Here is a 26,981-nt window from a genome sequence, read left to right as displayed (position 1 = left end):
CTGCGGTTTGAGATAACGGCGCCAGATAAAGGCATGGGAAGCACCCAACCGCCCCTTATCTGTGGGTCCCGGCAGACGGCAAAAGTATGCAAGGTATTTTCTGCATGCCCCCACCCCATTGTCTTATTGAAACACTGTAACCACGTTTTTTCCTGCTTCTGTATCCCCCGCCCTGCTTGCTTAAGAAACCACCCACACTACCCCCTTCCCTAGCCCCTTACCCAGTAACCATTAACATATCCAATGGAATTGTAACACGACTAGATATGCTAATGTTGTGGTTTTAAGCTTTAAATACCCCGTAAAACTGATGTTCGGGGCCGCTCTCTCTCTCTGTGCCTCACTAGAGGGTGCTGCTGAGACGGCCCATTTGCAAATGAAATAAACTTTCCTCTTGCCTTTTGCATCAATTGGAGTGGAGTCTGTGTTTCTGGGGGTCCGGATTGTGGGACGCCTGCTTAAGGGGTCTTACACCCACAGTGAAACAAAGGTCATTGGGTGCTTCTAAAAGCAGAAAATCTCATATGAGTGTAAGACGTCATTATTACAAGAAATTTGTGCTGAGTAACACTCTATTCAAAACATCAATCAGCAGAAAAAACTATCATTAATTACCACTTATGCCCAAACAGAGCAGAAAGACAAGTTCCAACTTCTGTTTTTCTAGCTCATTGTGTCTATAACCTCTCCCATATCACTGAAGATTTAAACTGTACCACTAATGTATAATTTCATTACCCAGTTTTCCTTATCCTTAAATATAAAACAGTAACTAGCTTATCAGTACTTTTATGTGCCAGCCCCTTTATGTCCATTACTTTATTTCATCCTCACACTAATCTAAACAAGTACATTTTACATCCATCACCTTTTAGGCAATGGAGGCTCAGAGAAGCAAAGTATCTTGCCTCAGGACACACAGCCGAGAAATAGAAAAACCAATATTTGAGACTCAGGTTTGTGAAATTTTAAAACCTATTCTTGTACTCCTTACATGGGGGCCCATGACTTCTTACTTTGGATCCTTTAATTTTTAAATCACCAATATGAATTGCTAAAGAAAACAGCGGGGAATGGGGCAGGTGCTGTGGTGAGTAAAGCCCCTGCCAGCAGTGCCGGCATCCCATACAGGCGCTAGTTCAGGCCCTGGCCATCTCCACTTCCGATCCTGCTTCCTGCTAGTGTGCCTGAAAAGCAATGGAAGGGTCCTTGGGCCCCTGTACCTATGTGGGAGACCCAGAAGAAGCTCCGGGTTCCTGGCTTTGGATTGGCATAGCTCCAGCTGTTGTGGCCAATTGGGGGAGTGAACCAGCAGATCACTGACTTTGGGACTAGTTGTGCAATTCTGCAAATACATCAAAAAATCACTGAAGTATATTCTTTGAATGGGCAAGATGGTTTTTTTTTTTTTTTGAAAGATTTATTTATTTTATTTGAAAGGCAGAGCATAGAAAGGGAGAGACAGAATGATCCTGCATCCTCTGACTCACTGCCTAAATGGCCACAACACAAGGACCAAGGCTGGGCCACGCTGAAGTCAGGAGCTTAGAACTCCATCTGGGTCTCCCAAGTGGGTGGCAGGGCCTAGGCAGCTGGGCCATATTTGACTGCTTTCCCAGGTGCAAAAGCAAGGAGCTGGATTGGAAGTGGAGCATCTGGGATTCGAACCAACGCTCATATGGGATGCTGGCACCTCAGGCGGTAGCCCAACCTGCCACACCACAATGCCAGGCCTGAATGGGCAAGTTTCATGGCATCTAAATTTTGCACCAGTAAGGCTATATATAAAGGCAATATTCCTCCTAGGAAAATCTAATGCCAGCTGTTTTCCCAGAGAACAAAAGCAGAAAATATGGGTTATGTAGCCTGGAGTTACTGAGGAAAGAACCACAGAAGGGGCATTGCCATTCCCAGCAGCACAGTGCCTTCCCCAGGCACCTCTGTCTGAGGGGCCCCCTCTACCAATCCTCAGCATATCAGTTCCCAACACTACACTCTGCAAAATAAAATCCTGGACTGTGGCGGCTGTTTTGCTGAAAACATGAGCTCTGGGGCTGAGGTATCCAACTTGGGGTAAGTAAATCAGGGGACTATGCCTATCTTCCTTTCTGTGGTTTTCTTCCCAAAGAAAATTTCATTCAGCAAAGGAAACAGAAAATGTTACACTGAAGCTCCCATGGTATGGCGCATGATTTAAATGGTGAGCACAGTTGCCTCGCAGCCTTGTCCATGTATGCATCGGACAGGACAGCTCCTCCATGGGCACAACAGAGGATGGGTATGGTGCCCAAGCAGTTAGGATTGGGCTCATCAACAGCACACCCTACTTGTCAGCTATAGATTGGAAGCCACCTGCATGGGGTCTGTGGCCAATGTCAGATCTTAACAAGTTCAGAATATCTCTGGGCCTCCTGGTCACAACGTGAGCACGCCCATTTTTCCTTCCCAAGAAAGAATCCTTTCGACACATCTCCTAAGTGTCCTCTCTTTGTGATCCGGCTACCAGCTGCAGGAAATCCCATGTTCTACATGAGGGGTTCAAAGAAAACATGTCTTATGAAAAATTCTTTCAAAAACATTCTCACCAAAATAAGTGTATCTTTTCATTCCATTTTCCATGAACTTTCTAAAATCAACATCGAGAAAACAATAACGATGAAACTACATAAGCGCGCCTACAGTACAGAATAATCATTCGCCAAAACGTGTCCTGTGTGCCAAGCACTTAAAGAGTTAGGCGCCAACTGCGCCCTGAGCGTCTCAGCTGCCCAGAGTCAGGCTGCACCCAGGGGAGCCTCCGGGCTACAGGGACCCACGGCGGCGGACAAGGGTTGCCCATGGGTCCGTCCTCTGCCCTCCCACCTGGGGCAGCTGCCACTCTGATGCCCCGGGCCAGCGCAATGGCCTGGAGCCACCAACGCCCTGGGTGACCACAGGCTCCCGCGAGGCGGGGCTTCCGCGGGCCAACCACGGCCCAGGCAGGTGCCTCCCGCAGGACAGCAGGCAACCCCCGCAGCCGCTCAGACGGAAGGCCCCTGGCCCATAACAAAGCACCCACCATCCATGCATTTCCCGGGTTCAGTTGTTCTGTTGCTGGCAAGGTCTTTGTGCCCTTGTTTTGTTGAACCCAAGGGCAATTTACACAAGTGAAGTTTTGCTTGGACACGATGGCAATTACCTACACTAAATCACAGCCCCAGAGCGGGGTAGTCGTTAAGTCTCTGCCTGCAATGCCAGCATTCCAGTGGGTGCTGGTTTGTGTCCCGGCTGCTCCACTTCCCATCCAGCTCCCTGTTGAGGCGCCTGGGAAAGCAGTGAAAGATGGCTCCAGTGCTTGGACCCTTGCACCCACGTGGGAGACCTAGGGGAGGTTCCTGGCTCCTGGCTTCCGCCTGGTCCAGCCCTGGCTCTTGGCCATTTGGGCAGTGAACCAGCAGAAGATCTCTCCCGTTCTTTTCCCTCTCTCCCCTCCTTGGTCTGTAACTCTTTAAAAAAAAAAAAAAAAATCACACACCAGGGTCCCAAGCAAACAAAAGAAACCTGATAAGTAGAATAAGTAATAACACATCTGGCAAATCAACACTCAACATGTGAGGCCAAGGAAATGGCTAAGATCCTGCAGGTCACCTGGGTCATTTTCTTCTTCTTCTTCTTTTTTTTTTTTTTCTTTTCTGTCTGACTCAGGCAGGGGAGCTAAGGCTGCTGACTTTCTGCAAGTCCTTATTGCCTTCCTTAAGGTTCCTGTCCACAAGCATTTAATTTCTTTTAAAATCACTTAAACAAACAAACATAAACTATTGCCCATATAGGATGCCCACACTGCAAGCAGAGGCTTAGCCCAACTATGCCACAGCACTGGCCTCCAAACACCATTTTAAGAAGCCAGGATTTCGGACCCTGCTGTGGCACCCTAAGTTAATCCTCTACCTGTGGTGCTGGCATCCTGGAAATGTTAGGCAGGAAATAAAAAATCAGCCTATTTGTGTGAAAGGGGCCTGAAGAAACCAACATTGTTTTGGAAGCCCTAGAAGCCCAGCATTTTGCACTTCAAAGTCTTGTTCAGACCCAGATAACCTTCGAGGGGTCCCAGGCCTTCCCCCGCAAGGAAAGCTCTCTGGAGAATTCTCTCTTCTCAGGACTAAATGGGTTACCTGATAACATAGGGCAATAAAACATTCACAGACACCCTAGGGGAAGCCCCTTTGCTCCAGCAAACCTGGGGACGAATTTGCTAATTTACTCTCCACAAAACCTTTTATCCTAAAGGAGAAGGGGGAGGGGGTAAAGAGACACCCTTAAAAACCAGGAGTCTAAATAGACAGCACACTCCACTCTCTGCTCTCTGCTGAGCCACCTGCCTGGCCTGCTCAGATATATTCTCCATTCAACCATGTAACCTTGCTTTCCCCCAGTCAAAGTGACTGGGCACTCTTCTATCCCTTCCACACTGATGGATGCCCTATCCCCAATAACACCTTATTACTCTGCTCTCTGTCTCATGCCTGAATTCTTTCTCGTGTGAAGACAAGAACCCACACCTTTTTCTCTGGTGAGAGTTCTAGTCCCCACTGCTCCTCTTCTGACCCAGTACTGCTATGGCATGTGAAAGTAGTGGAAAATGACCCAAGCAATTGGGCCCCTGCACTTGTGTGGAAGACTGGAAATAAACTCTGGGCTCCTGGTGTCAGATTGGTCCAGCTCCTGCCATTGGGACAATTTGGGGAGTGAACCACTGATGTGTTAGGTAGGTAGTCAGTTATGAGCTTATGTGTGTGTAACAGGCCTAAAGAGAAGACATCTATGTCCAGCATATGCATCTGCATCTCAAAGTCATCCCCATAATGTTTCAGGGGCAGCCTGGCCCTCGCATCTTGCCCTGCCCCCTTCTGCCTTCCACAATCTCCCAGGTGCAGCCCAGTATCTGCATCTCAAACACCCTGCTCCCTTCCTCAGGTCTGATAACATTTGCATCCATAAAGTCCTTTGTTTCAGACCTTCAAGAGAAGTTTTTCTATTTACATCCAAAAAGCCCTTTGTTCCAAGAGGAGCAGAGGTGGGGAAGCAAGACCCATCTCCTTAAAACCCCCAGCCTCAACTGGACTGTGCGCTCAGCTCTCTGCATCTTTGCTGAGCCACCCGCCTGGCCTGGTCAGGTGTAATCTCTCCACTCCTTCCTCCTCCCCTGACTCTCAGGCTCTGTCTGGAGAGGTGCCCATCCGTCCTTACAGATGTCCCTTCCTAATAAACCTTGCTATTTTACCTCCCACTACTCTCTGTCTCACGCCTGAATTCTTTCTTGCGCGAAGACAAGAACCCTGCAATTTCTCCGGTAACAGATGGAAGACCTCTCTCTCTTTCTGTCTCTCTGTAACTCTATTTTTCAAATAAATAAATATTTTATTTTAGAGTTATCTGTACTACCATGTTTATTGCACCTCAATTCACAATAGCTAAATGAAATCAACCCAAATGCCCATCAACTGAAGACCAGATAAAGAAATTATGGGATATGTACACCATGGAATACTACACAATGGTTAAAAAAAGATAAAATAGATGAAACTAGAAGACATCATACTTGGTGAAATAAGCCAGTCCCAAAGGGACAAATACCACATGTTCTCCCTGACCTGTGACAACTGTAGAAGTGACTTTGAACAGCCCTTGTCTCAACTGTTGAGGGGCAGTTCTTTTTTTTTTTTTTTTTTTTTTGAGAAGGGTATTCCATTTTTATTCCCATCACTGCTTTCCAGTATGCTCTGTTTAATCTCTTTTCCTTTTTTTTTTTTAAACTTTTATTTAATGAATATAAATTTCCAGTGTACAGCTTATGGATTACAGTGGCTTCCCCCTCCCATAACTTCCCTCCTACCCGCAACCCTCCCCTCTCCCGCTCCCTCTCCCCTTCCATTTGCATCAAGATTCATTTTCAATTCTCTTTATATACAGAAGATCAATTTAGTATAAAGATTTCAACAGTTTGCACTCACATAGACACACAAAGTGAAACATACTGTTTGAGTACTAGTTATAGCATCAAATCAAAATGTACAGCACATTAAGGACAGAGATCCCACATGAGGAGCAAGTGCACAGTGGCTCCTGTTGTTGACCCAACAAATTGACACTCTAGTTTATGGCGCCAGTAACCACCCTAGGCTGTCGTCATGAGTTGCCAAGGCTATGGAAGCCTTCCAAGTTTGCCGACTCTGATCATATTTAGACAAGGTCATAAAAGACAGGGTGAGGATAGTAACCAATGATCCTAAGAGTGGCATTAACCAGGTTTGAACAATTATACAGCATTAAGTGGGGAAGAGGACCATCAGTACACACAGGTTGGGAGTAGAGCCATTGGTGGTAGAGTAGAGGTTATGATTACAAAGGAATGAGGCCCAAGTGTGCTAGACAGGGTCTAGAACAAAGGACAGAGTCATTATTAGAGGAGCTAAGAAAGGTGCTGTCTAAGCTACAATTAAGTTTTCTGATTGAGAGGCAAATAGAACCTGATAGAAGGGGCTTGATAATAATCTGGTGGGCTTTAGGCCTTGTAAATTCAGAGGCCCAGACCTATCTATCTCTTCACATGGGGTATATCCTAAGGGAGGTGTGAACCTCCTAGGGGAAGGCACTCTGTTGACTTTCATTACTTGGCTGGCCTGGGAGGAGAGCTGGCCAGGTAAAGGCAGGGGGCATCTCTAACAAGAAATTTACAGTTCTGCCTGCAATGTTGCTGACCCTACTTGACCACACCCTCAGCTGCAGTGGTCACTTTGGAAGTTGGGCTGAGTGAAGGGCTTTTCAGCTTAGAGCCAATAAGATCTGTGGCTCTGACCTGGGCATCCTTCGACTCCAGGGCAGGTCCATTTCCAGTGATCCAACTCTTGGCAGAGCTGCCACGGCTCTTCACAAGCTGACTTCTGCTGAAGCCCAGGCTTACCACATTGAAATCCACTGCAGTGGACTGGCCTGTTGGGTCTCCTTGAGGGCAGATCACTGTACAGATCAGCCATTAATAGGCCTGCCACCCATTGCTTCTGATGCCGAGCTTTCTTTTCCTCCTGGTTTGTGTTAAAGCAGACCAGAGGATGCAAGTCAAGGGAGTGCCCGTGTCCCATCTCTAATCTTCGGTGGCCTGAACTACAAGTCTATAGTCACAGGCATGTTCTGTAGTAGTTGTTCTAAGGTAGACAATGCCCATGAGGAAAATTATATTCTCACTTTAAAACTTTCTTTCCCTTTGGTCTGAAAGGGAGGTTTTTTCTACTTACTGTATACTTTGCTGATGGCGAAGTGAATCTAGCTATGAGATTATTTAAGTTCTTATTTTGGCTATGCTATTACAGAAAAATGTTAGCCATCTCTTTTATAAGGTCTAAAGATTAAATTGTGCGTCCTACAGATTCCTTCATAATAGAATTAGTTTCCTATCTTGAAGAGAATAGAGAAATGAAAGAACAAGTTGGGCTTAGAATAGAGAAATGAGGGAGCAAGTCCTAGATCGCTTGCTGACAATAGCAATATCACATGAATACTTAGCAAACAGTTTCAACCATTAGATAACAACTTAAGAAAACATTTACCAGAAGGTCCAATGCCTTCTATAAATTTTAAGAATCATGTATTTGAAAACACCTCTTAAATATCTAACATGGTGTAGTTTGTTTAACCAGTAAACTTAAGCACAACCATATAAAATGTTTTTAGTTTCTTTCTACCAACAAGTTTAAAACATATGATACACAGATTCAGGTCACACAAATTAAAATGTATCTTTGATTGATTTTAGCAGCTTAAATTTATGGACAATCTTATCTATAAGCCATTTAAAATAAAACTCTTAATAAAATTTCCCCATGTGGACATACAATATGTACACACATATAACATAGCATAATAGACCAATATAGCATTTTTAATAATAGCTTTTAAAATCTTTAACTCTTTTTGTAGATTGCCAATTGATTTGAATTGCTTTTTTAGTAACCTCAGTTAACCATACTTTCTCTCAGTTGGTACTGTTAATACATTATTGGCTTCATCTGTTTACGAGCCATCCCAAAGTACTGAATACAATGGAAGTGGCTGGAAAAAGTCCATAGGAACCTATAGGAGGACAGCTACACACAGAACCAACAACACTTTAGTTTTATGAGCAGCAAATCATATATAACTGTGGATGACAAAAGACTTTAAGTCGCCATGTTTAAAATTATAAACTCATAGACCAAATTTGATCTTGTTACAAGGTGATTATTCAAATCTTTGAAAATAAGCACATATTTACATAACCCATAGCTCTTAATAAAAATTCAGCTGTTTTTGAACAATTAGAATTTAACAGACATCAAGAGAACATAATAGATTACTTTAACACATTGCTTTAACAGAGCATCAGAGTTTAATTCTATGTCAAAGAGAAATTGAGCTTCCTGTGATCTTTTGCTGTGAGGTTTCCTTCCTTTACCTTCTTTCATATTGGTGACCATGTTTCTGTGTTTCTGTGTGTAACACATCTTTAAGCATCTTTTGCAGGGCAGGATGAGTGGCAACAAATTCTTTCAGTTTCTGTTTGCTATGAAAAGTCTTAATTTCACCTTCATTCACAAATGAGAGCTTTGCAGGATATAATATTCTGGGCTGGCAGTTTTTCTCTCTTAGTACCTGGGCTATGTCTCGCCATTCCCTTCTAGCTTGTAGGGTTTCTGATGAGAAGTCAGCTGTGAGTCTAATTGGAGATCCTCTAAGAGTAATCTGACGTTTCTCTCTTGCACATTTTAGGATCTTTTCTTTGTGTTTCACTGTGGTGAGTTTGATTACAACATGTCGTGGTGAGGATCTCTTTTGGTCATGTTTATTAGGGGTTCTATAAGCTTCCTGTACTAAGATGCCTCTGTCCTTCTCCAAACCTGGGAAATTTTCTGCTAGTATCTCACTGAAAATGCCTTCTAATCCTTTCTCCCTCTCCATGCCTTCAGGAACTCCTAGAACTCGAATGTTGGGTTTTTTAATAGTATCCTGTAGATTCCCGACAATATTTTTAGATTTCTAATTTCTTCTTCTTTTCTTTGGTTTGCCTGTTTCCTTTCCTGTTCTCTGTCTTCTAAGTCTGATATTCTCTCTTCTGCTTCGCCCATTCTGTTTTTAAGGCTCTCTAATGTGTTTGTCATTTGATCTATTGAATTCTTCATTTCATTATGATTTCTCGTCACTATCTCAGTTTCTTTTTCTCTTTTTTTTTTTCTTTCTTTTTTGACAGGCAGAGTGGACAGTGAGAGAGAGAGAGAGAGAGAAAGGTCTTCCTTTGCCGTTGGTTCACCCTCTAATGGCCACCGCGGTAGCGCGCTGCGGCCGGCGCACCGCGCTGTTCCGATGGCAGGAGCCAGGTGCTTATTTCTTGTTCCACTAGTTGTTTCATTTCATTTTGATTCCTCCTTAATATTTCATTTTCATGAGAGAGATTTTCTATCTTGTCCATTAAGGATTTCTGTAGTTCAAGAATTTGTTTTTGAGAACTTCTTAATGTTCTTATCAATTTTTTGAGATCCGCTTCTTGCATTTCTTCTCTCTCATCATCTTCATAATCTTGATTTGGGGTGTCTTTTTCATTTGGGGCGTCATAGTGTCTTCCTTGTTCTTGTTACCTCGATTTTTGCATTTGTTGTTTGGCATGTTGGAGATATTTGGTTTCTTCACTGTGGTGTTTTTTCTTGTTACACTATGGCTCTATATTAAGTGGACTGTCTGCTTTCGGTGGAGCCTTAGAGGCTTGAGATGAGTGTGGACTGAGAGCTGTGTTTGGTTCCTCAGGGCTGAGGGTGTGTCAAAGATGACACTCCCAGGTTAGGCGTGGTAAATCTTTCTTTTTCTTTTTTTTTATTCAAAAAGGGAAGTAATTCCACACAGCTGAACGTACTTGGAGGTAGTTAGCAGGCAAATGATATACCCACAGGAGCCAGAGATTGGAAGCTCTTTCCCAAGGACCACACAGGGAATCTGTGCTGCCCTCAGTGTGGGCTCCAGTTCTCCTGCAGTCTCCCACTGGGTTGCCAAGTTAGATGCTAATCTCCTGTTATTTCACCCCTCCCCCCAGAGTCAGGTTTTTCTGCTAGGCTCAGGGCCGGTGCAGACCTGAGGTCGCCCTGCTTATGACGTATGTCCAAAATGGCGCCTGCTCTTTGTCTTGCTCGCCTTTGAGAGGTGAGCGGAGAGAGAGAAACTCGTGTCCATATCGGTCACTTTTTTTTTTTCCTCTCTCTTCTAGTTAGCCTGGTGAACTTTTCCCCACGGAGTTTCAAGCCTCGTTCCCTCTAGTCTCCTCTTTCCGCTTGCCCGCTGGTGTCTCGGGCTATGGAGGTTCGGCTCACCTCGCGTTCCAGCGCTGGTGCGTTGAGTCTGCCGCTGGTGTCCCGAACTTGGGCTCCCACGCTCTCCACGCAGGTCCACTGTGAATCACTAGTTCCGGAAGAGTTTCCTCTGCTGTTTCTTCCCCTACTCTTCCTTGACCCTGCAGTATCTCCACTTACATTAACGTGTGTCTTGATGAACTATCAATGTGCTCCCTTCCTATTCCGCCATCTTGCCGCTCTCTCAAGTTCTTTTTTTTTATACAAATTGTTGAACTCTTTACTTAGTATAGAATTAATCATCTGTGTATAAAGTTAATTGAAAATAGATCTTAGTAAAAAATTAGGCTGAGAATAGGAGAAAGAAGAGGAAGAGTAGTGGGAGTAGGAGTGGGAGGGTGGGTATGGTGGGAAGAATCACTATAGTCCTAAAGTTGTACTTATGAAATGCATGAAGTTTGTATTCCTTAAATAAAAGGTTTCTCTGGCAAATAAATGAATAAATCAATCCTTATGTTATGATATCCCTTTGTGGCCCATTCCTTGCCCAGGGTTTTTTGGTTTATTTGTTTGCTTTTTAAATGTGGCTTTGAAGGTGTCTTAATCTTACCTCAGTCTCACAGCCTCAGCAAACCTTTCCTCTCCACATACACATCTGAAAGTAGGCCCAGATCCCAGTAAGGGGCCTGCAAGAGCAATGAACAAAGGTTCCTTATGCTGTTCATATTTTGGGGGTGGAGGGTGTAGATGGGGGTTACAAAAACTATTTCCCTTACGCTTCCTAATGACACTAGTCAGAAGTTGCCACCCTTATATGGAGAACAAAAGATTATTGACATCTCTTCCATTGTTTGGATCAGTTGTAACACTGTTCCTCCAGGAAAATTTTTCCTCTTAAAGGCTAAGGAGAAACTGGAAAAGAACTAGGGAACATATTCAATTAAAATATTTTGTTTATTTAAAAAATTTATTTGAGAGACACAGCTTACATCTACTGGTTCACTCATTAAATGCCTACCAATGGGCACTGGCCAGGCTGGGCTGACACTGGGAGCCAAGAACTCTCACTTGGCTGGCAGGAACCCAATTACTTGAGCCATCACCACAGTCTCCCAAGGCTTGTAGTAGCTGGAAGCCACATTCAGGAGCCAGAGTCAGGATTTGAACCCAAGTGCTTGGATGTGGGATGCAGGCATTTTAACTGCTGGGCTAAATGCTTGCCCTTCAAGCTTTCTTTTTCTTTTTTAAGGATTAATTATTTATTTGAAAGGCAGATTTATAGAGGGAGAGACAGAAAGAGGGAGATCTTCCATCTATTGTTCTACTTCTCAAATGCTGTAAGGATAGCTCTTTAGGATGGGGAGGCTTGTGTCCAGGCTCAGCTCTAGTAAGTAACTTGTTGAGTAACCTCTGTTCCCTGGAACCTGGCCAGTTCCTGGGAGGAGAACAAGGCAGAGCATGGCATGTCCTTGGGCAGAAGTCTGAGGAACATCTTGAAACGTGCCTGCTGCCTTGGCCCTCTGGCTAAGGTCCGGGATGGGATGCACTGCTTGCCATGAATCTCAGCAATGAGCCACCTTTGTTCTTGGGGCTTTAAAAAGGAGCTGGAGCGAGCCTCTGCTGCTTCTGTTTCATCCCGGGAGAACATGCAGTCAAGCTGAATGTTGAACGTGACCATGATAATTACTGATGATATTTGATTCTCAGTATTGATCCTCCTCCGGTACTGTGTGAAGATTGCCTAGTGGTAAATTCCTGGGTTGAGTCGCCTACTCTTAGGGATCCTCCCCCCCCCCCATTCTTTCTCTCTCTCTTCTGTTTATTAAAATTTGCTACTTAAATAAACTACTTGTTTCTTTATACTACAAGGCTTGCAGCATAACCAAGTCTGTGCACAGCAGATGGCTGAAAAAAAATGGCCGTCACAGATCCTGCAGTGGATAAGGCTGGGCCAAGCTGAAGCCAGGAGCCAGGAGCTTCTTTAGGGTAGGGTAGGGTATCCCACATGGCTGGTAGGGGCCCAAGCACTTGAGTCATCTTCTGCTGCTTTCCCAGGCCATTAGCAGGGAGCTGTATTAGAAGTGAAGTAGCTGGGAATGGAACTAGTACCCCATGGGGTACTGGCTTTGTGGGCCGTAATGACCAGGGTTGGGTCAGGCTGAAATCGATGATGGAACCAGGAGCAGAAGTGCCACAATTCCAACCCTTCAAGCTTTTTTTTTTCTTTTTCTTTGGTTAAAGAATTATTTTATTGGCCGGCGCCGTGGCTTAACAGGCTAATCCTCTGCCTTGTGGTGCCGGCACACCGGGTTCTAGTCCCGGTTGGGGCGCCGGATTCTATCCTGGTTGCCCCTCTTCCAGTCCAGCTCTCTGCTATGGCCCGGGAAGGCAGTGGAGGATGGCCCAAGTCCTTGGGCCCTGCACCTGCGTGGGAGACCAGGAGAAGCATCTGGCTCCTGGCTTTGGATCGGGGAGATGCGCCGGCCGCAGTGGCCATTGGAGGGTGAACCAATGGCAAAAAGGAAGACCTTTCTCTCTGTCTCTCTCTCTCTCTCACTATCCACTCTGCTTGTCAAAAAAAAAAAAAAAGATTTTATTTATTTGAAAGACGAAGTTCTAGAGAGAGGTAGAGGCAGAGCCATAGAGAGAGGTCTTCCATTCCATTGGTTCACTCCCCAAATGACCACAACAGACAGAGCTGAGCTGATCTGAAGCCAGGAGCCAGGAGCCAGAAGCTTCTTCCAGGTCTCCCACATGGGTGTAGGGGCCCAAGGACTTGGGCCATCTTCTACTGCTTTCCCAGGCCATAGCAGAGAACGGGATCAGAAGTGGAGCAGCAGGGACTTGAACCAGCACCCATATGGGATGCTGGCACTGCAGTCTGGGGCTTTAATCTGCTGTGCCACAGCACTGGCTCCCCTTCAAGCTTTTTTTTTTTTTTTAAACTTAATGCCATTGCAAAGGTTCTGGGGGATGGGAAGACTAGACTTCTGCTGCTACTAATGAAAGCTGAAAGCATCAGAGTAAGATCCAATGGCAGTCATTTCCCTAGGTTTCATGGCTGAGTGGTTCCTTTACTGGCTTTGCACATACAATTACCATCAAAGTCCTCAGAAGGTTAGAGAGGCACACACGGCCTGCCCACATTCAGACTAGCACACTGAGCCGTAAGCAGCTAAGTCTGTTTTCCACTCTGACAAGGATATGTTCAGGAATAAGTATTCTGGGAAAACGTACAGATGGGTGCTGTCTCTGTTGTTTGCGAGGGTGGGTGGGGAAGCGGAACAAAAGTCACTTCCAACTCTGAAAAAAAGCTGGAACTCATCACAACCTAGAAGACCTGTCAGTCACTAGTGGTTTTTTAGAGCGCCCTCTGTGGGCTGAAGTGAAGGAAACCAATCTTTAGAAGATATCAGGTGTTGGGAGCCAGTGTAGTGGCCTGCAGTGCCCTGCAGTGCCAGCATCCCATCTGGGCGTTGGTTTGAGTCCCAGGTGCTCCACTTCTGATCCAGCTCCTTGCTAACGTGTCTGGGAAAGCAATGGAAGATGGTCCAAGTCCTTGGGCCCTGCACCTACATGAGAGACCCAGAAAAAGCTCCTGGCTCCTGGCTTCAGATCAGTGCAATTCCGGTCATTACAGCCATTTAGGGAATGAACCAGCAGATGGAAGATCTCTCTCTTCCTCTGCCTCTCTGTAACTCTGCCTTTCAAATAAATAAAATCTTTAAAAAGAAAGAATTCTGACAGGTCAGAGAACCTGTTGTTTGTGGGTTTATATCACCTTTAGTCACAGTGGCAATGAGAAATGCACAGGAACAGCCCCTTGCCTTTGATAGCCATAGGGTCACAGAAGATACCCGCCTTTGTGTCCACAGTGGCAGTCAGACACGTGCGGGGAAATCTATACACACCCACATATAGCCACATACAGCCACACATCTATACACAGCCACATCCACTAATAGCTGCACCTAACCATGCCCCCCAGTTGCTCATATGGACTTACAGACAATAGTGGCCAAATGCCAAACCCTTTGGCATAGCAGGGTTGTGGGCAGCTAGCCAAGCAGGTGGGTTTGTTGCTTATCATGACACCAGTTGCCATAGGAGCACACAGATAAAGGGACATCTTCATTTTCCCAAGTTAATCTCAACACTCATGGAAAAATGGAAAACAGATAAGCTTATTTTGGTGTAAAAAAATCCTGGAAATTTATGCACACTTTTTTCTTACTGTGCATTTTCACAAAAATTTGAGGGTTTTTCACATGTACAGATTACTTTTTAGGAGGATTAAGAACATACTTGGGAGGCCAGCGCCACGGCTCAATAGGCTAATCCTTTGCCTGCAGCGCTGGCACACCGGGTTCTAGTCCTGGTCGGGGCGCCGGATTCTGTCCTGGTTGCCCCTCTTCCAGGCCAGCTCTCAGCTGTGGCCCGGGAGAGCGGTGGAGGATAGCCCAGGTTCTTGGGCCCTGCACCCGCATGGGAGACCAGGAGAAGCACGTGGCTCCTGGTTTTGGATCAGCACGGTGTGCCAGCTGTGGCAGCCGTTGGAGGGTGAACCAACGGCAAAGGAAGACCTTTCTCTCTCTCTCTCACTATCCAATCTCTGCCTGTCAAAAAAAAAAAAAAAAAAAAAAAAAAAAAAAAAAAAAAAAGAACATACTTGGGAAGAGTTATGAGGAAGAAGGCAACAGGCTTTGGCTAATGGAGGGAGATTTAATGGCTTTTGTGAAAAATAAAGCTGAAGTGCACCAATGCTGAAAACTGTAGTGAGGTCAGAGGACAGATAATGCAACAAAAAAAAATTCAAATCCCGAATGCACCAAGGTACTCTCTGTGTGATCTTGAGCAAGTCATTAACCTCATAAAGTTCAGTCTCTCATCTGTAAGGTGGAACTAATAAGAACTACCCAGAAGGAGTGAGCATTGTGGCAAAGCAGGTGAAGCTACTGCTTGGGATGCCCACATCCCATCTTGGATTGCTGGCTCAAGCCCCGCTTATGCACCTGTGAATTGCACAAGTGGTGGGCCCATGAGAGAACTGTTTGGAGTTTCAGGCTCCTGGCTTCAGCCTGGCCCAGCCCCATCTCTTGTGGCCATTTGAGGAGTGAGCCAGCAAATGGAAGATTACATGCTCTGTCTCCCTGCCACCCCCACCCCCTTTAACCTTAGGGCTAGGGTTAGGGTTAGGGCCAGGACTATAGTTCAGGTCACGGGTAGGTTTGTCATTAGGGTTAAGATTGGAACTAGGGTTAATTTTAGGGTTAGGGCTTGTTTTAGGTTTAGAGTTAGGTTTAAATCTAGGGTTAGGGCTAGGTTTAGTGTAATTTCTAGGTTTAGGGTTAGTACCAGGGTTAGGATTAGAGACATGTTTTGATTAGGGTTAAGGCTAAGGCTAGTGTTAGGGTTATGGCTGTGGATAGGTTTAGAAATAGGATCAGGGTTAGGGATATGGCTTAAAGAGAGTTAGCGAGAGGATTAGGATTAGAGTTAGGTTAAGGATTTGAGACATGGTTAGGGTTAGTTTTAGGGCTAGCCTTAGTGTTAGGTCTAGGTTTAGTGTTAGATTTAATGTTAATATTACTGTTAGTGTTAGGTTTAAAGTTAGAGATAGGTCTAGTGTTAGGTCTTGGGTTATGTTAGGGCTAGGGTCAGGTTTATGGTTAGGGCTAGGTTTACTGTTAGAGATTTGATTAGGGTTAGCGTTTGGGGTAGTGTTAGGATTAGGGTTAAATGTTAAGTCTAGGATTAGGGTCAGGGTCATTGTTTTGGTTTGGACCAGGGTTAGATTTAGGTCTAGGGATAAGGATAGGATTAGAGTTAACTTTAGAGTAAGGGCCAGAGTCCCTATTAAAATTATAGTTCAAGCTTTAGGTCTAATGTTAGAGTTTGCCTATGGTTAGGGTTAGGGGTCAGGCTAAGTAAGGTTTAGAATTATGCTTGGTGTTAATGTTAGGTCTAGGGGTAAGGTTAGGGCATAGGTAGGGTTGGAATCCAGCTATTGGCTAGTGAGGGCCAGTGTTAGTGCTAGGTTTAGGGTTATGGTTAAGGACAGGGTCTGGGTTTGGGTTTGGGTTAGGGTTAGTGATATGTTTAGGGTTAGAACCAGGGTTGGGGTTAGGATTAGATCTATGGTTAGGGTTAGGAATAGAGTATGGGCTAGGTTTAGGGTTAGAATTTTGGTTGGTCATTCCTTTCAGCTATCTGAAGTTGCAACAACTCAATTCATTGTTGATATAATTCTGGGCTGGTGCTGTGGCTTACTTGGCTAATCCTCCACCTGTGGCACCGGCACCCTGGGTTGTGGTCCCGGTTGGGGCACCGGATTCTGTCCTGGTTGCTCCTCTTAAAGTCCAGCTCTCTGCTGTGACCTGGGAAGGCAGCGGAGGATGGCCCAAGTGCTTGGGCCCTGCACCCCCATGGGAGACCAGGAGGAAGCACCTGGCTCCTGGCTTCAGATCGGCGCAGTGTGCTGGCCATGGCGGCCATTTGGGGGGTGAACCAATGGAACCCTAACCCAAATCTAACCCTAACCCTAACCTCCGGAGAAGCCCCGGAGACCTTTCTCTCTGTCTCTCTCTCACTGCCTATAACTCTCTCTCTGTCTCTCTCTCTCTCACTGTCTAACTCTGCCTGTCAAAAACAAAACAAAACAAAAACAAAAAAGATATTATAATTCTGAATAAACGTTTTTTTCTATTAGATCATGTGGAAATAAAGAAATAAAGTTTTGTTGTATTGCCAATTAATTGTTTTCAGACACTTTTAGGTGATCTGACATCCAAAAGTTTATTGTTCTGTCTAGATTGTTTTCTAGGTTATTTATTGCAGAAACAGAGACAGAGAATTGATCCACTGATTCACTCCCCAAGTGACCACAACTACCAGTGAAGACTTATGTTTAAGTTGGGAGCTAGGAATTCAATCCAGGTTTCCTTTTCTTAAAGATTTATTTAATTTATTTGAAAGGCAGAGTTAGAGAGAGAAAGAGAGAGAGAGAGAGAGAGAATCTTCTACTTACTGGGTAGCACTCCAAATGGCTGCAATGGGTGGGGCTGGGTCAGACCAAAGCCAGCAGTCAAGAGCTTCATCCAGGTATCCCATGTGGGTGCAGGCACCCAAGCACTCGGACCATCTTCTGCTGCTTTTCCAGGTGAATTGGCAGGGAGCTGGATCAGAAGTGGAGCAGGTGGACATGAACTGGTACCCTTTTGGGATGCCAGCATTGTAGGTGGTAGTTTACCCACTACTCAACAATGCCAGTACAATCCAGGTTTTCCACAGGGGTTGCTGCAATCCAATCACTTGAGCCAACACCACTGCTTCCCAGTGACTGCATTATTATGAAGCTGGAGTCAGGAGGAAGAGGCCAAAATTGAACCCAGGTACTTTTTGTAGGACACAAGTTTCTTAACTACTAGGATAAACACCTATATTTTAACTGTGATATGTGGATCCAAGGTTGAACACCTTTCCTGTAATTTGGCAGCAGTGTTAGCAATGAATAAAACAGTTTATGGCAGATGTGTGGTGTGGTGCTGTAGGCTAAGCTACCACTTAGAATGCCCACATCCCACCTTGCTGAGCCTGAGTCAAATCCAGGCTACTCTACTCTTCCTATCTGGTTTGATGCCAAAGCATCTGGGAGGCAAGAGATGATGATTCAAGTTCTTTGATACCTTCCACTCATATGGAAGACTCAGTAGAAGTTCCTTGCTTAGCCTTAGCTGTTGCATGCATTTGGGGAGTAAACCAGTGGATGGAAGATCTCTTTTTGCCTCATCTTTGTCGCTCTGCCTTTCAGGTAAATGAATCTTAAAACCAGTATAACTAGCTTTCCATATAGGTTCAAGGTTGGTTTTCCAGTAGTGGCATTTACAAGACACCAGATAACCTAACTGTAAATCGTATAAGGGATGAGCAGAAAGTTCAGTGGGAAAAACAACTTTGACTTATTAATTAAAAGAATATGTATATTTAAATAATCCTTAATAACACTGGAAAATATTAGCCCCAACTAGTTTATTTTTTTTTAAGACTTATGTATTTATTTAAAAGTCAGAGTTACAGAGAGGGAGGAAAGACAGAGACTGAGATCTTCCATCTGCTGGTTTACTCCCCAAATGGCCACAATGGCCAAGACTGGGCCAGGCCAAAAGCCAGGAGTCAGGTGTTTCATCAGGGTCTCCCACGTGCGTACAGCAGCGCAAGGATTTGGGCCACCTTCCTCTGCTTTACCAAACACATTAGCAGGAAGTTGGATTAGAAGCAGAGCAGCTGGGACCTGAATTGGCACCCATATGAAATGCTGGCACTGCAGACAATAGCCCAAACTACAGCATCATAGGGCCGGTCCAGTACCTAGGATTTTTTTTTTTATGCTTTATAAATGGAATTGTTTTCTTAAGTTATTTTTCAGATAGTTTATTGTTAGTATATAGAGATGCTTCTGATATCATAACATTTTATTCATGTAATTATTATTAACATGTATTCCTTGTATTTATTATGGGGTACAGTGTAATATTTGAACACATATATGTAACACAAGCTGATCAAGCCAGGTAACTGGCCTTTCTATTTCTTTTTCTTTGTGTTTAAAAGCTGCCAACTCCCCCCTTGCTGTTTTTTATACAGTACATCTTACTGTGAACCATAGTCACTATGCTGTTATTGGAGCACCAGGACTTGTTATTTCTACCTGTTAGCCAATCTCCCTCACCCAGCTAGATTCCTCACCCATCCCAGTTTCTAGTATCCACTATTTTAAGTTCAGACCCACTGTTTTTCAAAGTTCCATATATAAGGGATAACATGTGACATTTGTCTTTTTGTTTCTGGCTTATTTCACCTAACATGCTCTTCAGTTCCATCCATTTTGAAGTAAATACAAATATTATTTTTCTTTTCTATGACTGAATGATGTTACATTATCTATTCATCTGTTGATGGACACTTAGACTGGTTCCATATCTTGGCTGTAGTGAACATGGGAGGGCATACATCTCTTTGATATGCTGATTTCATTTCCTTCTGATCTATACCTTGGAGTATCACACAGCACTTTTTTGGGGTTCTTCATGGAAGAAAGAATTCAGGTGTGAGACAGAGAACAGTGATAAGGCTTTACTGGGGATAGGGCATCCCTCAAAACAGAAGGGACAGAGAGCATGCCCAGTCGCTCGCTTGGACTGGGGGAGAGTGAGGTTACATGGTAAAATGGAGAGAATACACGTGGGCAGGCCAGGCGGGTGACTCAGCACAGAGGCAGAGGGCTGAGTGCCCAGTCTGTCTGAACTCCCTAGGTTTTTAAGGGAGTCTGTTTACCCACCTCCCCCTCTCCTCTAGGACAAAGGGTTGGGAGTCCTAGCAGAAGTGTCTGTTGGGTGAAAATTAGCAAATTCCTTCCTGCATTTGCTGGTGCATGGCAGAGTACAAGGGCTTCCCTTAGGGGGTCTGTGAAGGTTTTATTGCCCCACGTTATCAGATCAGGTAACTCCTTTGGTCCTGTGAAGGGAGAATTCTCCTGAGAGCTTTCCTTGGGGGAAGGGCTGGGACCACCTGGGCGGTTATCAGGGTCTGAGCAATGTTGAGTTTCTGGAGCTTCTGCAGTAGGTGCTGGTCTTCAGGCCTGTCTCCACACACACACAGGCTCAATTGCCGACTACCTCCCTAACAAAATGACAATAGTGTTTTTTTCCAGAATGCCTGTACTAATTTGCTTTCTCATTACCAGTTTATAAGGACTTTCTTTTCTGCATATCCTAAACAGCATTTGCAATTTTTGTTATTTTAGCGTGAATTTTTTAAAAAAATTAATTCTCACATATTTCATTTAAAGTAAGCAAGGTTGCCCCCTGGCACTGTGGCATAGTGGGTTAAGTGTTCACCTGAGATGCCAGCCTCCCATATGGGCGCCAGTCCCGGCTGCCCCACTTCCCATTCAGCTCCCTGATAACTTGCCTGAGAAAGTGAGGGAAGATGACCCAAGTACTTGGGACCCTGCCAAGCTGACCTGTGAGACCCAGGAGAAGCTTCTGGCTCCTGCTTTGGCCTGGCCCAGCCCAGGCTGTTGCAGCCATTTGGGGAGTGAACCAATGCATGTTAGACACCTCTCTCACTCACTCTCCCTCCCTCTCTGTACCTCTGCCTTTCAAATAAAATAAAAAAAATAAAAATAAAATGTTATTAATTTTTAAAGCAAGGCGAAGAGTATCTCATAACAAAACCTACCTCCTGCCTAAATGAGCTTTTCGAGGCCCGAGGGAATTTTCGGCACCCAGGACCCCGTCCAGACACCCGCCGGGCAGGACACGCCCTCACCACGAGCGCTGCGGGGCCCGGAGGCGCGGGCGGGCGGCCGGTCCCTCCCTGCCGCTGCTTCGGCGCCAGCCCTCGGTGCGTCACACGCGCCTTGTGAGGTGACAGCGGGCGCCGGCCTCGAAGGCGGTTGGCGCCCGAGCGAGCCGGGCTCTTCCGTGCGGGTGAGCGCCTGAGGGCTCCTCAGGCACCCAAGGCTGCGGACACGAGACTCAGCCGGGGGTCTCTGCCTCAGCCAACCGCCGCCCCGCGCGCGCACCTGGCGCGGCTCCGCCCCTTTCCGAAACCGCCGCCTGCGAGCTCCGCCCCCTCCCCGTGCCGCCGGAGACACGCACGCGCACCAGGCCGGCTCGCGCGCTCCCGTGCTCGCCAGGTCTCCGCGGCGGCGGGTCGCGTGTCCAGCGCGTGCTACTCTGCCACGCTGCCCGCGCGCGTCTCCGGCGGCACAGCCCCGGCCCTCTTCTCGCTGCCTGGCCTCTGTTTCCCCTTCGGACGCTGCCATCCTGTTGCGGCCTGCGCAGCTACACCGGGCCTCAGACGGCCGCGGCCGGCGGGAAGCGGAGGGCTTCCTGTCGCGGCAGCCGCGGCAGGTGAGGGGCCGGCGGCGTCGGCGGCGCCAGGTGAGGCGTGGTGAGCTTCCGGACAGGGTCCGAGGCTGAGGGAGGAGGCGGAGCGGGCTTTGAGGGGCTCCGGGAGACGCTGTGGGTGAGCCCCCGTGGCTCCCCGCAGGCCGGAGGGACAGAGTTCCTGGGTGCATCTGGGGGCGCGCTCAGCTCTAGGCGCTTAGGCAGGGCTGCGGGCCAGCGTCCCGCCGGCGCCGCCCGCCTGGCGAGGTGGGGGAGCGGAACAAGAGGTTCCCCGGGTCCCGGCCCCCCTGCCATGGAGCGTCTCGCCGTCCGCGGCCTCAGCCAAGGGGCAGTCGGACGTGGCAGGGAGTCCCCTGCGAAGCCAGTGGAAGGGGACTCGGGACTCACCGTCAGTGTTTTTGGATTTACGTTTCCCTGGGTAACTAGTATTGAGCGTTTTGTTTTGTGTGTCAGCCGTTTATCAGATGCATAGTGTGCAAGTCCCTGTTATTTATTGCATCTCCACTTTGGTGATTGTTTCTGTAGTTTTTGAGGACTTTTCTTAGTTGATATCAAATTTGTGCTTAAGAAATCGGAACCTCTACTCAAATTTTCCAGGGTTCTTCCCGTATATTTAGATAAGAATTCTAAATTTCGGCTGCTTATAAATGAAACAGACAACGTGATACCTTTTTTTTCCCCCAGCATTTATTTAGAAAAATACACAGGAAAGTGAGGGCTTTATATAGGGAAGAAGTCTAGAAACTAAGTTGGGTCCATATGGAGGCAGAGAGCAGGCCAGGAGCCACGTGGAGCAAGCATGCTGTTAGGTTCAGCCACAGATAGGTATCCTAGGGCGGGAGGAAAGCAGAGAGCAGATGTGGTTCAACAAGGGGCCAGCCCATTGTGCTCCAGGGCTTTTATTCAATTCCGAAGGGGAGGGATTATGTAGTTTGATTGGCAGGTGGGCTTCCAGGTGAGATCAAATAGGAGCATGAGTTCGTGAAAGGGGGTAGGACAAAGGTGTGGTCTCTAGCTTATAACTCTAATCAATCTGATCCTGTCTGCCTGCCTGTATCACCTTTGTTGCCTGTGCTTTTGGAAGCTGATCCAAAAGTCCTTGCCTGTGTCAATGTGCTAGTTTCCTAACAGTTTTGTTAGATTTATGTCTTACACTTAGATATTTGACTCACTTTGGTTTCATTTTTGTGTATGAAGGCTGTGCGGGAGGGAGTGTCTAGTTTCAGTCTTGTGCATAGGAATATCCATTTCCTCAGGGCCATTTACTGAAGAGATTGTCCTTCCTGCGTTGCATTTTGGGTTCCAGCGGTGTGGGACCTCTGTTCTGTTTCAATTGTCCATGTCTGTTTTTATGTCAGTGATTACAATCCCTTTGTAGTGTGTCATGAATTCAGGTGCTGTCAGACTTGTTCTGTTTCAAGATTGCTTTGGCTACTTAGGGGCTTTTGGATTCCATATTAATCTTTTTGAAAAAGGTTTATTTTATTTATTTGAAACACAGAGTTAGAGAGAGGTCTTCCAGCCGCTGGTTCACTCCCCTAATGGCACAATGCGTGGAGCTGGGCTGATGCAAAGCCAGGAGCCTAGAGCTTCTTCTGGGTCTCCCAGTGGGTGCATTGACCCCAGGCGCTTGGGTCATCCTCTGCTTCTTTCCCAGGTGCATCAGCATGAGCTGGATGGGAAGTGGAGCAGCCAGGACTCGAACCTGTGTCCATATCGGATGCCAGTGCTGCAGGCCAGTGCTTTAAGCCCCTGTACCACAGTGCCAGCCCCTCCATATTGATTTTATTTTATTTTTTCTTGTCTGTAGAGAAGTATTTGGTTTTTTGATGGCAGTTGTGTTGAATATTTAGATTACTTACTTTGTGTGGCACGGAAGCTATGAATTCTTCCCATTGGGACATGTGAAATCTTTTTTTGTTTCTAAGATTTTTTGTTTTTTTGTTTATAAAAATTTATTAATTTGAGAGAGGCACACACGCACACAGACACACAGAGAGAAAGAGAGATCTTCCATCTCCTGTCTCTCTTCCCCAAATGGCCACAATGGCTGGCGCTGGGCCAGATGAAGGCAGCTTTACCTGCTAAAGGAGGGGCCAATGCCCCTCCATCTTTCCTGTATTCAATTTATTTCACCAGTGTTTTGGACTTTTTTTTTTTTTTTTGGTAGGGATCTTCCACATCCTGTGTTAAATTTATTCCAAGGTATTCTATTTTCATGTAGTTATTGTGAATTTAGTCATTCCTATAAAAGTGCTCCTGATTCTTCTGTGTTCATTTTGCATCTTATAACTACTGATTTCATTGATCAGTTCTTGATGGAGTCATTATATTTCTTTACATGCAGAATTATGTCATCTGGAAAGAGAAATAATTGAATTTTTTCTTTCCCATGTGTATGTCTTTTCTTTCCTTCATTTGCTTTTTTTTTTTTTTTTTTTTTGGCCACACTTTGTACTGCAATATTGACCAACAGTGGTGAGGCTGGACACACTTGACTGGTTCCAGATCTTAAAATGTTTTCAGTTTTTTGTCATTCAGTAGAATATTGGCTGTGGATTTATCATTGATAGGATTTTTTTGTGTGTTGAGGTATGTTCCTTGTATAAGTGTCTTGCTCAGAATTTTGCTTATAAATCAGTGTTGCATTTTATTGAATACTTTTCTTCATTTATTGAGATGATTAGGATGATTTTTATTTTTCATCCTATTGATGTAATTTATTTGATTTATTCATTCGCATAAATTGGCCCATTCCCTACATCCCCAGGATAAAACCAACTTGATTATGATGTCTGAGCTTTTTAATGTGCTGTTGGATTGGATTTCCTAGTATTAAGAGGAAAAATTTTACATCTATATTCATCAGGCATATTGATACGTGTGTGTATGTGTGTGTGTGTATTTAAAAGACATACAAATAGAGGTCTTCTATCTGCTGGTTCACTTTGGCTGTGGCACCTAGGCAATGCTGGCCTCACAGGATGAGGCCTTTCAGGTTTTTGGAATAGTTTGAGGATTGATGGTATCCCTTTTGAAAAATTTGGTAGACTTTAGTGAAGGCATCTAATACTGCCCTTTTATTTGGAGACTTTTTAAATTCCTGGTTTCATCTTGTAACTCATTGATCTATTTGGGGTTTCCATATCTGCCTGTTTCAACTTTGGTAGGTGATAAGTATCCAGAAACTAACCATTTATTCTGGCATGTTTAACTTGTTGGCTTAATGTTGTTCCTTTTTTTTTTTAAAACATTTATTTTTTTATTTAAGAGGTAGAGTTATAGACAGCATGAAGGAGAGACAGAGAGAGAGATCTTCCATCTGCTGGTTCACTTCCCAAATGGCCAGAAACGGCCCAGATTGATGTTAGGAGCCAGGAGCTTCTTACAGATCTTTCATGTGAGTGCAGGGGCCCAAGGACTGCAGCCATCTTCCACTGCTTTCTCAGATGTTTTAGCAGGGAGCGGGATCAGAAGTGGGGCAGCCAGGACACAAATGGGTACCCATTTGGGATGCTGACACCACAGGCAGAAGCTTAACCTGCTATGCCACAGTGCCAACCTCTGAAATTGTTTCTAGTAGTCATTAAGATCCATTGTGTATTTCTGTGATTTCAGTTGCAATATTTCCTTTTTTGTTTTAGTCTACCTAAAGAATTATTAATTTTGTTTTCTTCTCAAAAAACCGATTCCATTACCTTCACCTTTAATACTGCTTAAGATTATTTTTCATTTATTTCAGCTCTTGTTGCCAAACAACACCCCAAACTGATTGAAGGCATTGCTGTAGAACCCCCAAAATGGATCCACTCACCCTTCACACAGAAAGCCAATCACTGACATTGAGGTGGTAGAAGAAAGCAAGTATTTATTGCAAAGTGCAAAGCAAGGAGCTGGGCAGCTATTGCTTAATTCCTGGGCTCCCCAAGGAGTTAAGTGTAAAGGTTCTTATACATTGAAGTTGGGGTGATAGGTGTGTGGTCAGTTCGGGTCCAAGTTACCAGTTGGTCAGTGGAGTTCATGATCTTTTAATTGGTTATGCTGCGCTGATTAGGGAATTTATGCTGGCTAGGTGGGCTCCAGTTGGTCTAGGGGTTACATGCAGGTGGCAGCTACATTCTTCCTGTTCCTGGAATTCTGCTACAGAAATCACCCCAGGACAATACTGGCCATTAGGTTCTTATCTATTGGAAAAGGAGATGACTCCTTGAATTTGTTGATTAGAATGAATCTTGTAAGGCCAGCTGAATCACTCCCTTAAGTCAGTGAATTCCTTTTGATAAAAGGCAGGCAAGGATATCTTGGGCTAAGGGAGGCTGGGTTTTGCTTCTACATTATGGCAGTTCAATTTCACTCCAATCTTTATTATTTAGTTCTGTCTACTGCCCTTTTTGAATTTTGCTTATTCTTGTTTCTTGTCCTTGAGATAACAATAGTTTGTTCATTTATTTAAAATTTATTTTTTAGATATTTAGCCACTTGAAGTCAGATTTTAATTTTTATCTTCTCAGATAATAGTGGGGGCGATCTAGTTTACTGCAAGAAATTTTGGTGGAGATCAAAGTATTTGCTAGGGTTGCCACAGAATATGTGACTTAAATCACAGAAATTTATTTCTTATACTTCTAGAGGTTGACAGTTTATGATCATATATATATGATAGCAGGTTTGGTCCTCCTAGGGCCTATTTCCTGGCTACTACACAGTGCCCTACATGGTATTTTCTCTGTGTCTCCTTATAAGGACATAGATCAGTTTGTATTAGGGCCTCACTCTTATTATATCAGTTGACCTTAATTACCTGCTCAAATTTTTTTTAAAGATTTTTTATTTATTTATTTGACACGCAGAGCTTCTTCCAGGTCTCCCACTTGGTACAGGTGCCCAAGCACTTGGGCCATCTTCCACTGCTTTCCTAGGCCATGAGTAGGGAGTGGGATTGGAAGTGGAGAAGTGGGTTCTCGAAGCGTTGCCATTATGGGATGCCAGGGCCCTAGGTGGAGGCTTAACCTACTGCACCACGGCGGCAGCCCTGACAATCACTTCTAATACTTAGTTTTTCAGATTTATCATCATGTGTGTTGTCACCGCCTGCACTGATACTTAGCAGTTAAGTGAACAAGGGGATGACTGTTACAGAGTTTACAATAGCAATTATGTGTTACAGTGACATAGGTCATCTGCAAAGCCTCCAAGGCACTCACATAATTAATTATGTGTATCATTTGTAAGAGATTGGCAGTTGATTGATTAACTCTTTTTAACTTATGTGTGTACTTTGAGGCAGTTATAAACAATAATTCACTGAGCATGCCAGCATTAACATTACATGTTTCCTAATGAGAATTCTGCCTTGACAGTATGTGTGGGCACTCATTACGGTAGAATTGATAAAAAATATTTTAAGACAAAGCAAGAAGTATCCTTGTAATCTCTAGAAATGGTCACAAAGAAATCAAATAAAGAAATATTAACTCAAGAAAATCTAAGATTTGGAAAGAGTAGGGAGACTCAGTGCTATTTGAATCCAGACTTGATCCTTTCCTGTCCTGACTCAGTGAAATGGAAATTCCACTCCATAAAGTGCAGCTGAGAACACAAGGCCCCGCTGCTGCCAGCTGCTGTTTGAAGGGAAAGAACCTCATTTCCTGTGTCCCCAGTTACCAGCTGCTAGAACTATGTTCTGGGTGAATGCAGCTGGGAGGTATGATGCAGACCCCGC

At 45.0% G+C, this 26,981-nt stretch overlaps 1 protein-coding gene and 1 long non-coding RNA gene across 5 annotated transcripts in view; one reads left to right on the top strand and one right to left on the bottom strand.

The window, feature by feature from the left end:
• The window catches only part of LOC133775257 (uncharacterized), a 35,031-nt gene extending 14,349 nt beyond the window's left edge, over positions 1–20,682 (bottom strand). Inside the window, exons 1-2 of one of the 2 annotated variants that reach the window (XR_009868213.1) lie at positions 20,586–20,682; positions 17,374–17,521 (exon numbers count right to left, since the gene is read on the bottom strand). This is a non-coding gene — a long non-coding RNA (uncharacterized LOC133775257). Of the gene's footprint in view, positions 1–10,956; positions 11,033–17,373; positions 17,522–20,585 lie in introns of both variants that reach the window. The other variant, XR_009868214.1, reaches the window with a different exon arrangement.
• Positions 20,683–21,046: 364 nt separating this feature from the next.
• Positions 21,047–26,981, top strand: part of LOC133775160 (zinc finger protein 883-like) — a 40,569-nt gene continuing 34,634 nt past the window's right edge. For all 3 annotated transcript variants that reach the window (XM_062213257.1, XM_062213256.1, XM_062213255.1), the window contains exon 1: positions 21,047–21,292. The gene's annotated coding sequence lies outside the window, so the exon portion shown is untranslated. The remainder of the gene's footprint in view (positions 21,293–26,981) is intronic.

The sequence above is a fragment of the Lepus europaeus genome, chromosome 16, assembly GCF_033115175.1.
Source record: "Lepus europaeus isolate LE1 chromosome 16, mLepTim1.pri, whole genome shotgun sequence".
Taxonomy (NCBI): Eukaryota; Metazoa; Chordata; class Mammalia; order Lagomorpha; family Leporidae; genus Lepus; species Lepus europaeus.
Note: the sequence above shows the minus strand (reverse complement) of the source record. Positions and strands in the feature narration are given on the sequence as shown.